General features: G+C 42.8%; 1 protein-coding gene and 1 long non-coding RNA gene across 3 annotated transcripts in view; one reads left to right on the top strand and one right to left on the bottom strand.

Moving 5' to 3' along the window:
• The window catches only part of RAB30 (RAB30, member RAS oncogene family), a 91,075-nt gene that overhangs the window by 49,412 nt on the left and 23,666 nt on the right, over positions 1-17,997 (top strand). The gene's annotated exons all lie outside the window — the stretch shown is intronic.
• Positions 5,780-17,794, bottom strand: LOC140594419 (uncharacterized). Its single transcript, XR_011995151.1, has 3 exons — positions 17,653-17,794; positions 15,915-16,065; positions 5,780-6,127 (listed from the first exon to the last, which is right to left on the bottom strand). It is a non-coding gene; the product is annotated as an uncharacterized lncRNA (long non-coding RNA).

The following is a 17,997-nucleotide window of genomic DNA, read 5'->3' as shown; positions in this document are numbered from 1 at the left end:
ACAGGCAGAGGGAGAGGGAGAGAAAGAGGCTCCATGCAGGGAGCCTGATGCAGGACTTGATCCCGGGTCTCCAGGATCACACCCAGGTCTGAAGGCGGCGCCAAACCTCAGGGCCACTGGGGCTGCCCACACTTAGCATATCTTCTAGTTCCATCCACGTCATTGCAAATGGCAGGATTTCATTTTTTTGATGGCTGAGTAGTATTCCATTGTATATATAGACTACATCTTCTTTATTCATTCATCTGTGGATGGACCTCTGGGCTCTTTCCATAGTTTGGCTATTGTGGACATTGCTGCTATAAAACATTGGGGTGCAGGTTCCCCTTTGGATCATCACATTTGTATCTTTGGGATAAATCCCTAGTAGTGCAATTGCTGGGTCAAGTTGGACACTCTACTTTCCTGGGTCTCTTCCTAACCTCTCTGGGTTCTCCTCCTCTTCTCCACTTCTAAATGGTGATGTGCTCCACGTTCTGAAATAGCCCCTTCTTTTCTCTGAGATATAGGTATCCTCTTCTAATCCAGTGACTTTCAGTAATATCCATTTGCTAATGGCCTTCAAATTTGGCCTTCAAATCTTTACCTTCAAATATTTTCTGCAACTCCAGATTCATGTCCAGATAAGGTGTCTAAGAGGCACTTGCATGCACATTTTACATGGCTGAAAGAGAACTCTTAACTTTGTCTCCACCCAAAACTTGTTCTTCCTTCAGTCTTTCCCACCCCAGTAAGTTGTCCCCCCCCACCCCCATAAGTACTATCCCCCCCAGTACTCAAGGCAAAATATCTAGGCATTGCTTTTGATTTCTTTCTTTTTTCTCCTATTATCATCCATTCCTTAAGCAAGTCCTATCTTTTCTGTCTTCAGAAACATTCCCAAATTTATCTCCTTCCTACCATCTCCAGCACCAGCACCCTAGTCCAAGCCACATCATCCTCTACCTAGACCACTTGCAGTGACCTCCTAACTAGACTTCTTGCTTCTGCTTGTATCCATACCATAATCCCCTCCATTTCAGAGACTAGAGAAATCTTTAACCCTGTTTATCGGTCTGTGCCACACTCTCTCCCCGGCCCCCTGCCCCTGTCCCATTGCACTTGGCATGAATCCACACTCCTCACCCTGGCAGACCAGGGTCTCTGTGACCTGCCCCATGTCACTCACTCAGCCCACTTATCACTGACAGTGCATCAGCCTCACTGTGCTTGGTTTTGGTTCCTTGAACTTGCCAAAGTCCATTCTCACTTTACAGCCTTTGCCCTAGTTCTTCCTTCAGAATGAAATATTTTCTTTCAATCTACATATGGTTGATCTTTCTTATTTGAATCTCATCTTAAATATAGCCACCTCGAAGAGGCCTTCTCTATGTCCCACTCTAAAATTGCTATGTTGGGGTACCTGGGTGGCTCAGTTGGTTAAGTGTCTGCCTTCAGCTCAGGTCATGATCCCAGGGTTCTGGGATTGAGTGCCATATCAGGCTCCCTGCTCAGTGGGGAGTCTGCTTCTCCTTCTTGCTCTGTGGCTCCCCCTGCTTATGTTCTCTCACTCTCTGTCAAATAAATAAATAAAATCTTAAAAAATAAATAAAATAAAATTGCTGTCTAGTCACTCTGTCCCTTCTTCCTATTTTAGTTCTCTACTAGTTCTCTACAAGTAAAAACTTGGCATTATCTGATATTTTCTTGTTCATTAATGTATATGCTCATTTCCCCATTCATTCATTGCTGTTTGCTGCCCAACTGGAATGTGTACTCTCTGAAGTTGGGGAACTTTTTCTTTGTTGCTGTAACCTCTGCTTCTGGATCAGTACTCGCACAATAGTAGATGCTCACTACAGATATATGGGATGGGTGAATATATTTTTCTCATCTGTAGAATGCAGAGGTCAATACTTATGTCTCAGAGTTCTTTAGGATGTACTCTGTCAAACTTGGTAATGCATGTGAAGTGAATTCTGTTGTCTACCATATTATATTTAATAAATAGAAAAAATATTTTTTTTAACTACCTGGCTTGTCATAGATGTTCAACAAAGATTCTTTTTTTTCTTATAGTCTGGGTCTCTTGTAGGATTTTCTGTTGAGATAGCCTACATTCTCAGCAAGGTGAAAGGTACTCCCCAATCAGCTATGACTCTACATTTTTTTCTGAAAAAAGGTTTAAAAAGTACTATTTAATGAAGAGTCAGCTAGTTTAGAACCATTATTAATGTCACTTCTGTCTCCATCTCCTAATATACACATATAACAAGACTTGGCTTTCTCCTGGGAAATAATTTTCTTCTCTTTGGTTATATGATCTTCTCCAATTAACTCTCCTTAGAGTCAAAGTGTTTTGGGATTTGATTTCTAAATCCCAGTGTTCAGGTTCCCTGAAAAGTATTTCCAGCTTTGTGTGTTCTGATCAATGTTTCTTTTGCATTTTACTTAATAAATATTTAGGGTCGACTGAGTGCCTGGCAGTGGGGATATAGTTAAGATTTCTTAGGGTCCTCTGTTTCCTGGTGGAGGAAGTAGGATACATAAATCAATGAGGATAATAAAGTGTCTATGAAAAGAGTCTTAATAGAACATAGCAGAGGCACAGTGGAGGGAGCGGCTAATCCACATGGAGGAGAAAGGAAGGTTTCAGAGATTTGTGATTGCTCTTCAGCCAACAAGGAGAGAATGGCTGTGTGAGCAAATTGTGGAGGAATGAACCTGCCTTGGGATCTGCACTGAGAGGCTGGCGTGGCTGCATGTCACAGTGGCAGTGGTAACTCAAAGGTCATGAGAAGCAAAGCTAGAGAGATGGGTAGGCCTGAGTCATGGACGGCTCTGTATGCCTGGCTAGAGAATTTGAACTTTCTCCAACAATAGCAATAATAGGAACAGCATGTAACTTTTACCCTGTACTTCCTATATGCCAGACTCTTTTCTTTGTTCTTTATTAATTCCTTTAATCTGTGCCATGACCCTGTGTGGTAGGTACCGTTATAATCCTTGTTTACAAAGAAACACAGGCACCAGGAGGATGGGGAACTTGACCAAGGCCACTCAGTTCACAAAGGGCCGGGGCAGGACTCAGGCAGGCAGTTTGGCTCTCAAGTTTGCCCTCTTCACCAGGGCACTGTACTTCCTCTCACAGCTTTGTGTGGGCAGCCAGGAGCCCCTGAGGAGATTGAAGTGTGGGAATGACATGGCCACATTAGTTCTCTGGGAAGGTTGCAGTGTTGTTGCGTTGCATCTTGTACATGGGTTAGTTTCTAAAAGCCTCTGAGGCAAAACATGCAGTTACCTTTGTCCTTAAAGTGAAGAGTGTTTGGGTGAGGCTTGCTATGCAAGCAGTAGCACCTCCTGTCGCACTGAACCCAAGGCAGCAGCTTTTCCCCTAGCCTTGGAACCTAGGGCAGTCTTTGATAGAATGCATGTAAGAGATGGATAATCAGCTTGTGTTGAGGGGCCCTGTTCGGAAAGCACAAAAGAGTCACACGCCTGCAGAAACTGAGCCCCTCCATGGCGACAGCCGACTGAGCCTGCCCTCTCACTCCTTCCAGGGCCCATACTCACGCAAGGGGCAGCAGAGCCCATGCACTGCATAGTTATTTTCCCTGTCTCTGTGTCTCTCTGTGGAAGGAGTCCATGTGGCCTGGATGGAGAACAGGGCTGCTGCTGCCAAGGTATGAGAGGTTGGCTCCAATGAAAGTCAGGACAGGTAGACAGGAGAAGGAGGGTGTGGGACATATAAAGGAGGTTAAATTTCCTGGACCTAATGACCAACTGGATTTGTTCTCCTCAAACTTTTTTCTGATGTGAAAACTTGGTACATCGTTTGATTTTTTTTCTTTCCAAACTCTGATAAAATTCCTTTTAATTTCCAATGATGTTAGCTTTGGTAACACAGGATTCTCCTTGCTCCTGACTTCTGCTACTGAAATAGGCCTAAGAATCTCTGCAAGTGTTCAGGAACTTTGATCAATCCATCTGTTGTGGCAACAGTGCAAATATGCCTGTTTTTTGTTTATAAGTAGACATTGTATTAGGTAAATTCTCTTGATGGCACTAGAGAAAACCCACTGCTATGTTCTCTTGCAGGTCTTATGGTAAGTTCACTAATTTTTTAAAAAATTGAAATGATTTTGTAAGTGCTTTAAAGAAAACCTTGACATGATTTCAGAGATAAAAACCAAACCAAACCACCTAGCACGTGGGAAAAAGAGACAAGGAGGAATGCATCAAAATGCTGAGAGTGATTATTTTCCCCTTTTCTGTGTTTTCCAAGTTTTAAAAAATGTGCCTGTGGTGCATGCAAAATGTCAAAAACTTGTTAGAAAAAAAAAGGACAAAATGAAAAAATAAAAAGCTCCCTGTAATCCCATAATCCTAACACAACAGGTTCTTACTTTTGAGATGTCCTTGTTCACATACATGCTCATTCTTCATAGCTGCAGTCCTGAGAAATGCAGCTTTGTGTATTCTTTTTATTTTATAGCCTATTGTCAACATTATTTCATATTTTCACATAGTTTTCATAATTGGCATTTCTAATGGCTGCTTTGCATTCCATGGTGTTGATGTTTCATACTGAACAATCCCTTGTTGGACATTTGGATTGTTTCTGGTTCTTTTAGATAAGATGTAATGAACATTTTTATTCATTTAGCATTTTGAGTTTGTTCAGGTCTTTCCTTAAAGTGGATTCCCAGTGGTGAGCTCACTGCATGAAAGGTTTGAACTCTGTTAATGGCTTTTGGTTCGTACCTGCTAAGAGCCTATTTCCTAGGAGTGCGAATTGAATGTGGTTGGTCACTAGCTGTGTACATGTGTGTTTGTCCCATGTTTCTCTCACTGGTAGTGAGCTTCTGTGATACTTAATATAATCTATTATCTCTAAAATGTCCTGTTTATTGAAGAAAATTTAGAAAAGATATAAATATATAAAGAGGAAAATAAACTCTCCACAATCCCACTACTCAGAGGTAAGGTAAGCATTTTAAAAATGTATTTCCTTCCAAGTATGTATTTCATAATGTTACATCATGTGACTCAAAGAAAAACCAAAACAAAAATATAACCTCTTCTCTGTTGTGTAGAGGTTTTACAACTCTCTCCGTTCTAGGGCCAAGTCTAAGTAGTACTGGAATGAACTTTCTTATGAATAAATCTTTGTACACATCTTGGCATCATTCCTTAGGAAAATTCACAAAAGCAGAATTGTTGGATCAAAGAGTATGGACAATTGTTAAGGCTTTTGATGAATATTGAAAACTTGCTGTTGAGGAAAGTTGTGCCACTTGACATACTGCACCTGTTTAGAAGTCCATGGTAGACCGGCTGATGGCGGAGCTTCGGGCTGGGCCTGAGCTGGTTGGTGAGGTAGGGACAGAGGTGGTGCCAACGGGGAATGCAGGCTACATTTCTGACAGAACGTCTGTGGGCCTTGATGACAGATGGCTTATGGTATGCTGTGTGTGTCTGTGTGTGTGTGAGTGTGTGTGTGCACACGTGCGCATGTGTGCACATGTGTTTTGGGGGGCTGTGCTGAGGGAGAGTTTTACAAAGGAATTTGCCAGGATGCAGATAAAATAATTTACAGGGAAGCCCTTAGAAACTTGAGGTACTCTATGGATGTAAAAGCCCTATTGATAGTAATGGTAACTAAGAAATCCCCTCCTTCCCCACAGGGTTGTTTCAAGGATGAAGTGGCTGATGTGTGTTAAAGTACATAGGCCCTAAACAAATAGGGCCTCTTGAGTGACACAGGACCTGGCACAAACTTGAGAGACAAACTTGGGAGAATTCTTGTATTTTATTCTCATCCATTTGCGTCACAGACCGCATGGACACTTGCTTCCGTTCACTTTTTCTCATGCTTCCAGTGAGGAGGGAATCCGTTTAAACAGCTGAAGGAAGGGTCCAGCCTGGAGTGACAGTCTTCTGGCAGGGAAGGAGGGAAGGAGACACCTCTGTCCTGGAAAGGCCTTGCGTCCCTCAGGCTAGGGAAGTGCTCGAGACCACTTGTGAGCGGCTGCCCTGCCCCCTGGCTGCCTGGCAAGGCTGCATTGTGTGCTCAGCCTGGGGGAGGAGACTGAAGATGCTGATAAGGAGGCCCTTCCGGTCCAGCCAAACAGACGCAGGAAAGCTTCTGCAGAGGAAAGATTAGACGCAGTGCCCAATTTAGAGAACCCAGTGGGGTGTGCATTAGGACAAACCCCCGGAGCTCTTTGAGGGCAGTATTGTTTACTGTTGGAGAAGGATAGCGGAGGGAGCCCGGCCTGCTCGTGCAGAAGACGGAAACAGCAAGTTGGGTCTGGAAAGACCTTTTTTAGAGCAAACATGTTTTGTATACAGAAGCTCCCCATCTTGGAAAGGGATTAATGAGCAGGAAAGGCATCTTTCTTTTGCCATGGGAAACAAGGTGCCAGTTATTTCCTGGCGCATCCAAGACTCTTTGTCAAGTACCTGCACCCTGAGTGCTATGGTACAAAACAAACTAGTTCTGCCTGGGGAGCTAACTGATTGGGGCCCCAAGTGACTCCTACACAGTGGCCCTGTCTCCCCCTCTTGCCTCTAGGAAAATCAGATCTGTGCTCAGTGCAGTGATGCTCTCTTACTATGGAAGGGGAAAGAGCACTATTACTTCAACAAGAGAATTCAGACATTTGCTTTGGGTCGTGCTGATGAAATGCTGCTTCATGGGTTAACTTTCCTTTTCCTTACTTGCCTGGTATCCCAAATCTATGGTATATTTCTAGGAAATAGGAAGATATAAGAGGTCTACAAAGAATAAAATAAAACATCTTATTGTCTTGCTTTTTGAAAATGATATTACGGAACCTCTGAAAACAAGAATACGTTATATGTTAATTAATTGAATTAAAAAGAATTAAAAGAAAGAAAAGTTAAAAAAAATGATATTGCGGAGATCTCAGGCTTACTTTATTTATTTATTTATTTTGTATGTCTGAAAAAATATTCCCAAGAGCTGCTTTTGAGGTCCTTCCCATCCATGGGTCTGTGTCAGCCTCCCCTGGTGCTTATTATGCCTGTGCCCTTGCCTGGTAGGGATTTACATTTGCAGACCTCGTTGGCCCTCATGGCAGCTCTGATTCAGTGTCAGGGGACCGGAGTGTGTGGGTCCTCTGGCTCTGTTGTTGACATGCTGTGTTGGCCTGAGGCAAGTCACTCTTGATTTCAAATCCCATTTCTGTAAAATGGGGTGAAAAAGCTAGTCTCCTTCTCCTTCCCCAGGAGGATCCTGTGTCAGAGTTGAGTGAGTCATTCTTGAGCTGTAATACATGATACAAATGTGAGAGTCTTGTTTTTACTTGTGAAATAAATAGACTAGGGTTCTGTCCATTGGTTTTGGCTGTCATATGATGGATGCTCAGTTTTGAGGGAAGTTAGAATCAAAGAATGAGTACACCATGTTAGGAACTTACTGTGCTGGAACATAGTTTAATAGAGAAAGTGGTGGCACACACAATAACTTGGAAAGAACAACCCCACCAGCCGGGTGGGACATTCCTTCCCTGTCATGTGCAGCAGAGCAGACAAGGGGTGCAGCAGAGCAGACAAAGAGATAGAAACAGAGCACCCCAAATAGATTTTTAAGATTTTTACATTTAATTTTAATTTTTTTAAAGATTTTATTTACTTATTCATGAGAGACACAGAGAGAGAGAGGCAGAGACACAGGCAGAGGGAGAAGCAGGCTCCATGCAGGGAGCCCGACACGGGACTCAATCCCTGGTCTCCAGGAACATGCCCCGGGCTCAAGGCGGCGCTAAACCGCTGAGCCACCCAGGCTGCCCTAATTTTATTTTTAAATAGATTTTATTTATTTGACAGAGAAAGAGAGCACAAGTAAAGCGGCAGGCAGAGGGAGAAGCAGGCTCCCTACTGAGTAAGGAGCCCAATTCAGGGCTCAATCCTGGGACTCCAGGATCATGACCTGATCATGACCAAACAGATTTTTTTTTTTAGAGGACTTTTCTCACTGTATTAGGAAAGCTGTCTTGCCTTTCTAGCAAATACTGCAGACTGAGTGGAAGGTCGGAATATAATTTGTTGAGAGTTGGAGGTTATCGTCTTTCCTACAACTAGATACTACAGCCTCCCCAGAAGCAAACACTGTTGCTAATTCTCCTGTGTCTCTTTCTGGAGATATTTTATGCTTATGCATTTAAATAATTAAACGCCCCATTTTCATACTATACTCGCCATTTTCCACCTTGCTTCTTTCACTTAATGCATCTTCCAGAAATCCAGAGCAGGCTGCATAGTATATTGATGTATAGTTTTCATAATATTGCAACCATTTTCCTGCTGAGGGACTATTAGGTTGTTTTTCATATTTGTTAGTACAAATGTTGTTTAAAGAATATCCTACTGCATGTGTCTTTGTACGTGTGTTATGTAAGTATAGGACAGATTCTGAGAAGTGGAATTGCTGGGTCAGAGGGTTTGTAATAGCCTTTTTAGTTTTTAATCAATATTGCCCTCCAGAGAGGTTGCATTGATTTATCTCCTACTGGTGCTATACGAGCACCCCATTTCTCCATACACTCTCCTTTACAGAGTGAACTTTGCCAATCTGAATGAAAAATGGCTTCTGACTTTGAATTCATTATCGTTTTCATTATAAATAATCATCTTAATTGTTTAAAATTATATAAATTATACATTAGAGTTTGAATTTACTCTTAGGAGTAAAGCTGATCATTTAAAAAAATGTAGAGGTGCCATTTTTATTCCTTTTTTCATAAACTATCTGCTTATGTCCTTTGTCCATTTTTTCTATTGATTTATTCAATTATTCTTATTGATTTGTAGGAACTCTTTAAGCATTTAAGGAAACTGGCCCTTAGTTATATGTATTTCAGATATTTTAATCAGTTGACCTTTTATTGTTTTGCCATGCAGAATTTTTAAAAAATTTATTTAGTCAAATTGGTCAACCTCTTTATTTTATGGCCTTGATTTTGAGTAATTCTTAGAAAGCCTTTCCCAATTTAAGATTTTATATAGACCATGCTTTCTTCTGGTAGTACTCTTATGTTTTCATTTTTCAGAATCTAAATCTTTATAATCCATCTGGAATTTATTTTAGTATGAGTGAGATAGAGTTCCAACTTAATTTTTTCCCAGAAAGACGTGGGTTTTGAATCCTGGCAGTTTTACTCATTAGCTGTGTAATTTTGATGAAAGTTTACAGTGTCCTTTCTGTAAGCTGGGGATAATAATAATAGTACCTACCTCACAGGATTGTTGTGAAGATTGCACGAATACGTGTATGTAGAAGAGTACCTGGCACATAATAAGCATTGAATAAATGTCACTTATGATTACTGTTACTAACAGTGATAGAATGTGAATTATTTACATCGTTGGTGGATAGAGAGGCCGCCTTGCACCTCACTAGTGTGTGACAGGGTGACATTTCATTACCTACACTCTCTAGTTTCCTCACTTGCATAATGAATAAGAACCAACTCATGAGATTGTTGGCAGGTGCAGATTAGATCATGTCTGTGAAAACATTTTGCGAACTGTAAAGGGCCATGTCAAAATGCTGGAGATTATGGCCTGGTGAATGAGGAGCAGCCATGGCACAGGTGGGTGTTTGACATCCTTGGCCAAGGAGAATAATTAACTCGCAATAACATGAAATTAGCAGCTTATGTAAAGCAAGTGAGCTTGCAGCAGTTGATTATAGTAATGTTTAGTAATTGCCTTCTAGTAATTAAGCACTAATGAGCTTCCTGAGACAGAATCTTGTTAGAGTGAAAGATCAAACACTTTCAATTCAACGTCTACTTGAACATGGTCCTGGGTTATGCTGACATGAGTGTCTTGTTGAAGTGTGGTCCTTGTCTTTAAGGACAGTAGGGGCAACATGTGTAGAGCACACCCCCCTCTACCAGGCAGGTGCACATGTGAAGATGGACTTAGGGTAAATACACAGTGCTCTGGGATTGTCCACAAGGGAGAGACTCACCTGCAGAGCCTGGCAATGCCGGTCTGAACCTGGTCCCTGGAGTCTGGCCTAGATTCTGAGTACCCAAGCTCAGTAATGAATGCCTTCTTCAAATGACTTCTTGGCCTTTTCAATCTCTCCATTTGTGATTTTGGATTCATCAGGCATATCTTATTTCTCATGCCGTGCCAATCTCCCTCCACAACTTCTGGGTACATGCGATATTGTGTCTGGGGACTCTATTTCTAGCAGATCTGACCACTCACATTTTGCCTGGGTAGAATTGCCCAGTAAATTTAAATTTCAGATAAAAAACTGATAACTTTTTAGTGTAAGTCTGTCCCATATGATACTTGTGTTACACTTACATAAAAAATTTGTATGTCCCATGCAATATTTGGAACAAACTTATATTAAAATTTATTTGTTACTATCTGAAAATGAAATTTATCTGGGTGTCCTCTTTCTCCTTTGTTTTCCCTTCCTTTCCCTTCTTTATTTTATTTTCTTTCATGTAGCACTGCTACCTGGGTGGCAACCCTGATTTCAAGAGCTATAAAATAACATTTACTTGGGGAATATAAAAAACAGTGAAAGGAATTACAGAAGAAAGGAGAGAAAATGACTGGGAAATATCAGAGAGGGTGACAGACAGAGCATGAGAGACTCCTAACTCTGGGAAACGAACAAGGGGTAGTGGAAGGGAAGGTGGGTGGGGGGTTGGGGTGACTGGGTGATGGGCACTGAGGGGGGCACTTGATGGGATGAGCACAGGGTGATATACTATATGTTGGCAAATCGAACTCCAATAAAAAATATACATATAAAAAATAACATTTACTATACTGATGTTTCATGGAGCCCTAGGATAGCAAGAGATTTTTTTGTTATAAGGTGTTATATGAGGGACTTCTGGGTGGCTCAGTGGTTGAGTGTCTGCCTTTGGCTCAGGTCGTGATCCCAGGGTCCTGGGATTGAGTCCTGAGTCAGGCTCCCTGCAGGGAGCCTGCTTTTCTCTCTGCCTATGTTTCTGCTTCTTCCTCTCTCTCTCTCTCTCTCTCTCTGTCTCTGTCTCTCTCTCAGGGAGCCTGCTTTTCCCTCTGCCTATGTCTCTGCTTCTCTCTCTCTCTCTCTGTGTCTCTCACGAACAAACAACAAACAAAAAAACAATAAAATCCCAATAACCCTTGAGTTTTTTTTTTTAAGTGTCATATGAGAAAAGAATTCTCAGCTAAAATCACTTTTGATAAATCCCGGGTTAAACAAAGCCAGTTCTCCTCATTATGGGAATTTTTAGAACTTTTAAATCTTCAAGATTGGGTTATAATAGTATTTAGTATTTCTCAAAGTATGTCACTGTGAAGCTGTCCTCTTGCCACCCCTTTCTTGAGTGTTTATTTCTAGAGAAAATGTTGAATGAATGCTGAGGGTCTTTGGTAATCAGTTCTGTTGGTAGACCATGAGTTCTAATTTTTGGGTTTGGGGAAAAAAACACTATAGAAAAAAAATTGTATACTGTTATAATTGTTTTGTTTTAAAAATCTATACAATTTAAAAATCTATATACATACAGGTGAGTGTATATAAACAAACAAAAAAACCTAGAAGGATGTATATACCAAGATGTTAACTATAATTATCAACCCCCTCCTGGGGGTTTGATTAGGGAAAGAGATTTCAAGCAGACTCTCTGCTGAGCACAGAACCTGATGTAAGGTCTCCTGTGAGGCCATGACCTGAGCCCAAACTGAGAGTCAGACCCTCAACCGACTGAGCCAGCCAGGGGTCCTCTACCCAAGTCTCTTGGATGCCAGTCCCCATGCTGCCTCTTTGGGATGAGAGAATGGCAGCACATGCTGTCCTGAGGAGGACCATGGTGTCTATTCACCCCAACCATTTTGGTTTATTGCTCAAGGTTGATACCCTGAAAGGGAAAAAGACTTGAGTGAAACCATGGTTTTTGAACAAGAACAAGTCCCCAGAATATCATTTCCTGGAGCAGTGTTGGGGGAGGGGATTAGGCTTCTGTTCACCAGAATCCTTGACTTTTTCTGTTATACTGAGCCCTGACAGGCAAGGGGAAAGATGTACTGATGTGGAACAGTGACTAATGTTGTTCTTGTTTTTTTTTTTTTTAAAGGTCACTTTGATAAATGGTTTATGTTGCCAAAAATCACATTGCTTTAGAATGTTTTTTTGTTTTTATAGTACATCTTGTTTCCTATATCTTTTCTAAACTCATTTTTCTCTTTCTTTCCCTCTCTCTCTCTCTCTCTTTTAGGAGTGGGAGGTGAGGAGGCAGGGGGAGAGGGAGAATCCCAGTCTCCATGCCCAGTGCAGAGCCCAACTCAGGGCTTGGTTTCAAGACTCTGAGATCGTGACCTGAGCCGAAACCAAGAGTCAGATGCTTAACTGACTGAGCCACCCAGGCACCCCTAAATTCATTCTTTTCTTTCCTCATCTATTTTTCCGTTTTTGAGTCTTATTCATATATCCATTCATTTAGAGGTATTGTGGTGATTATGATGTTTGGGGTTTTGCTGATTCATCTGAGCAATGTTCCTGTTTATTGCTCCCATAGTTGCATGGATGAATGAATTGTGGAGTGATATTTGGAGGAAAGTCAGGGTCCAGCTCCCAAAAGAGACCTGGGCTTGGGGGGCACAATGAAGAGCAGTGCTTGTATGATCTGAAATCAGTGTATAGCCCTATCAGTGTGGGTGTGCTGCTTCAAGAGGAGGGAAATTCTAGAATAATGCAGCTCACGGGGGTTGGGAGGTTCCATTCAACTGTGCCTCCAGCTCTTAGGACAGGTGCAGCAGTACTGTCTATTGTAGGGCAGGGGACAGCAGCATCCTATTTTGGGAGGATCCAGACAGATCTGGGTTTGAATCTTGGTCCTAAGACTAGCTATGTGACTTCAGGATTATGTCTCTATAATTCAATTTCTCCTTCTGTAAGCTGAGGATGATGAGGATAATACCTGCCCCACAGGGTTGTTGCGAGAATTAAACGAGTACATACATGTAGAAGAGTACCTGATTCATTGTAAGCATTGGCTATGTGCCACTGATTATTATTAACAATCATAGAATATAAAATCCCTAGAATAGTGCTTGGTCAGTAGCATTTCTTATGACATACTTGCTCCTCATACAAGATGTGACTTTTGTTGTCAATTTAGGGCTGTGTGTCACAAGCTGATTCTGAATGAGTTTCCACCTCCTGGGATGCTATCTTAGCCCTTGGTGATGCCTGAGCTTTTATCTTACTTCCTGATCAGCAGTGCTTCCTCAGAGCATAGTTTTCAGAGATTCCTGTGAGCTTTTCATTCAGCAGTGTGTTTCCTACTAGAAATAGATTTTATTTTATTTTTTTATTTATTAGAGAGAGAATGAGAGAGAGAGAGAGAGAGAGAGAGGCAGAGACACAGGCAGAGGGAGAAGCAGGCTTCACGCAGGGAGCCCGACATGGGACTCGATCCCCGGGACTCCAGGATCACACTCTGGGCTGAAGGCGGCGCTAAGCCGCTGAGCCACCAGGGCTGCCCTCCTATTAGAAATGGAACAGTAGGGACACCTGGGTGGCTGAGCAGTTGAGCATCTGCCTTTGGCTCAGGGCCTGATCTTGGATTCCTGGGATCGAGTCCCGCATTGAGCTCCTTGCATGGAGCCTGCTTCTCCCTCTGTCTGTGTCTCTGCCTCTCTTTCTGTGTCTCTCATGAATAAATAAATAAAATCTTTAAAAAGAAAAAAAAGAGAAAGAAAGAAAAAAAGAAAAAAAAGAAACAGAACAGTAACCAGTGCAGGTAATCCAGAGTTTACTGTCCAGCCTTAGCCCTAGACGGCCTGCATTTTTATTTTTATTATTTTTTTTAATTTTTTTTTATTTATTATAGTCACAGAGAGAGAGAGAGAGAGGCAGAGACACAGGCAGAGGGAGAAGCAGGCTCCATGCACCGGGAGCCCGATGTGGGATTTGATCCCAGGTCTCCAGGATCTAGCCCTGGGCCAAAGGCAGGCGCCAAACCGCTGCGCCACCCAGGGATCCCCGGCCTGCATTTTTAAAGAGACCAAACACTTTTTCTCTAGAGGCTTATTAAAAAACAAAACAAAACACAAAAACAAACAAAAAAACTCCAAATATTCAACAGAACATTGAAGTAATTTCTTATAGAAAGAAGGAGGCCTTTCTTATCTTGTCTTTCAAGGCTTCCACGGCTCTCTCCAGGTAGAAGCCACATGAGACCTGATTCAGCATTGACTCTGACCAAGGAACTCTTCCCCTTCTTTTCCTGAAGGTGCAGAATTTGGGCACAGTAAGCCTTCTGGGAGCCCTGTTTCTCAGGCCATCATTTTTGGACATTCTCCTCTGAATTCTCTGTGTGTTTGACTTCTGCTAAAGGTGGAGGAGTAAATAAATGGCGTATAATCTAAGCACAGAAAGATGCTTAGTCCTGTGCTCTGTTCAGTGGCTAATAAAAAGTTGTGGTCCATGTGGGGCCCACAGAACCTCATGTCCCCTGCTATCCTTGTCTCCATCCTTGAATTTTTTTTCTTTTCTTTTCTTTTTTTTTTTTTTTAACTTTGAACAGCTTTCTTGAATTTAATTAACATACCATGTCCGTGAGTTTTTATCTGGAGTATGTCCTTGATTTTTTTTTTAAAAGATTTTATTTATTTATTTGAGAGAGACAGAGAAAATGAGGGCGGGGGTGGGGGGAGGAGAGACAGTGAGCTGGGGGAGGGGGAGCAGACTCCCTGCCAAGCAGGAAGCCCCATATGGGGCTGGATCCCAGGACCCTGAGATCATGACCTGAGCCAAAGGCAGATGCTTAACCACTTAACCAACTGAGCCACCCAGGCACCCCCTGTCCTTGATTCCTATTTAAACTACTGTAGTGTGGTGGAAAGAGTTTTGGATGCGAAACCAGAGGGGAAGACAAAAAGGAGATCACAATTTATTGAGTGCTTCCCTTTATCATTCAATTCATCAGACCTTTTTTAAGCTCCTGCCACAAGCCAGGCATGGGGAAAGGCACTACAAGTAGTGTGTCAAGGATGTCCACCGGGACTGGACCTAGGCTATCTGGGTTTGAATTCCAGCTGTACCAGTTAAGTGGGACCTTAATGTCTTCTTTTTCAGCTTCTCCCGTGCCTTAGTATCCCTATATATCAAGTTAGGATGCTAATAGGAGTGTTGTGAGGGTTAAATGAGTTAATGATATAGAATGAAATGATGATGATGATGATGATGATAGTGGCAAGGATGACAGTGACAATAATGGGGAGGGGTTAGGATGGGGACTCAACCAGATAGACACATCATTGCTTTCATGCTGTTCACAGTCGTGTGTGTGTGTGTGTGTGTGTGTGTGTGTGTGTGTGTGTTTGGGGTGGAGGTGCTGACGGATGGACTTGGAGCATAAGACAAATACAAATAAATACATTAAGCATGGTTAGAGTATGACTACAGAGTCATTATAGAGTATGACTATAGGATGGGGAAAGTTACCATGCGAGCATATAGCAGGGGGTCGGATTCCTCACAGGTCAAAGAGTGTGATATTTAAGTGAAATTGAAAGGACAACTAAAAGTCAGCTGGGCTGGGGAGTGGTGATGAGGGGAGGTTGTGTCCTATGTTCCAAACAGATGTAAACAGGATTTGTGAAAGTCTGAAAGGGAAAGGGGCCCTACAGTGTTAAGGAACTGAAGAAATCCAGTGAGCCTAGAGCATGGAGTGTGAGCAGAGTGGTGAGAGGTAGGGGCTGGTAATGAAGGCAGAACCAGACCATGGAAAACCACTGTCATAGTGAGGAGTTTCGGTGACTAAGAGCCAGGTATTGTCCTTGGGGGACAATAATCCCTTTAAGCATCACAACTCTGTGATCAAGGTGTTACTAGCTTCATTTTGTCAATGGGGAAATTGAAGCTTCCCAAAATTTTCACTTACCTAGAGGCATAGTCTAAGAAGATAGAAGAGTCGAGATGTGAACGTTGGTTTCTCCGACTCCAAGGCTAGCATTCTTTTGGTGACACCATATGCCTTCTGAACTTGAACTCTGGCTATTATTGTGACTTCAGGCTACCCTCAGTTTACTCACCTGGAAAATAGGTAACGTATTAATACATACCAGCCTCAGAGACTTGTAAAAACAAATGGAAATATACCTGAAGTGCCAAGTATAGTGCCTGGCATATTAGTGAACTCAACACTGCTTATGGCCCCAGTTTCTTGACAGAGAACTGTTTTCCTTCACAGTCCCAGTGAACTGGGAGGGAACCCCATGAGCTGCCAGGCACATGCATGTTGGCATGGTCAGTCATCTTTCCAAGGATAAGTTAAAACTCACGCAGAAAACATCTTTGCACACAGGGAATCTGCTCCCCTAGGTACTCGCAGGTCTCCTGCAGTGGGCTCTCTTTCGACTCTGTAACCCTGCAGCCACCTGAGCTTTAGCTCCACTGGGAGGAGTGACCTGGGGGCCTTCTTCCAGTTCTCCCAGACGCCCTTTCCCTCATGGGCTCACTGGTTGTCCTCCTCTTCCTCCAGAATCCACCAGCCTTGTTCTGCTTGCTTTTATGAAATGAGCTCCACTGCTGGTTTGAATTGTTTTTAACTTCGTGGTGGTGGTTTGACTTTTCTCACATTAGTCTCCAGGGCAGAGACCTTCTCATCTCTGTATTTCCTACCACAATTAGTACAGTACTATAGTAGGTACTCGATAGATAATAATGGTTTTCACCAGGATAGAGCTTTGTGGGTACCAAGGCTCTTTTGTACAGTTTTTAAAAAGATCTTTACAACTGTCCTCTGAAGTAGACAGAGCATGCAGTATTCTTTTCAGCACAACTGAAGCAACTAAAGCCAATGCTTGAGCAATAGGCCTATTAATTAACTCTTTAATTCTGCAGAGTACACATTTACTGAATAGAACTGTCCCATGTGTGGGCTAGGAAACTAGAGCCGAAGGAGGTGATCCCTTACCTCAAGGATGAGGCAGACATTTGAAGTTTTAGGACAGAGGAATGATGAAAATATTTATTTAACTTTACTGGGAAAGAGCAGTGAAAAAGTCAGAGAGAGGGGCACCTGGTGGCTCAGTCGGTTAAGTGTCTGCCTTCAGCTCAGGTTATGATCCCAGGGTCTAGAGATGGAGCCCCAGTTCGGGCTCACTGCTCGGCGGGGTCAGCTTCTCCCTCTCCCTCTCCCTCTCCCTCTCCCTCTCCCTCTCCCTCTCCCTCTCCCTCTCCCTCTTCTCCCTCTCCTCCCTGCTTGTGCTCTCTTGCCTCTTTCTGTCTCCAAATAAATAAATAAAATCTTCAAAAAAAAAAAAAAACCAGAGGAAAAGATGCTTGCATTTGGCTTTAAAAGATTGACTTGGTGGCACAGAAAAGGGTGTGAGCGAGACCCTCCTGGGCAGAGGATGTGACAAATGCCACAGCTCATAGGAATGAGGAGATAGGCACCTTGGGAAGTGCTGCAGCGTCAGCCTGGCTGGCAGAAGGTGTATAGCAGTGGGGTGGTGGTAGGGGGAAGATGGCAAGAACTCCCACAGTTAAGACCCCAAGACGCCCAGGACTTGCAGGGGACTGACTGAAAGGTTTCTTTCTAGATCCTTCCCCTTCATTCAGTCTCCTGGTCCCTTGGCATTCTTCCCATAGGCATATATCATACACGAATAAACTACCTTGAAGCTTTGGACGGGGGCTCTCCTTTGTTCCTGCTTCCTTGCACCCCAGTGTGTCTGCATATAGGCTGTAATCTCCTTGCCATGCTGAAAGAAAACAGATCTTACCACGTGAGTGAGCTGTGACCTGACGACTTGGAAGAATAAAGGTTACCAGGTGAAAGGACATTTGTGTGGCTTGAGGTGACTGGGAAGGAGTAAAGTTCTTCTGTGACCAAACACCTGTGTTTCTCCCTCACTGGCAAATCACCAGAGGGGAGCATTAAATTGCTCTCCAAATGAGTCAGATCTGTTGTTCCTGAGGTGACAAGGCTGGCTCAGCTTGAGCTCTGTGGGCAAGTCTGA

Source organism: Vulpes vulpes, chromosome 11 (assembly GCF_048418805.1).
Source record: "Vulpes vulpes isolate BD-2025 chromosome 11, VulVul3, whole genome shotgun sequence".
Taxonomy (NCBI): Eukaryota; Metazoa; Chordata; class Mammalia; order Carnivora; family Canidae; genus Vulpes; species Vulpes vulpes.
This window is presented reverse-complemented; position numbering and strand designations above follow the sequence as displayed.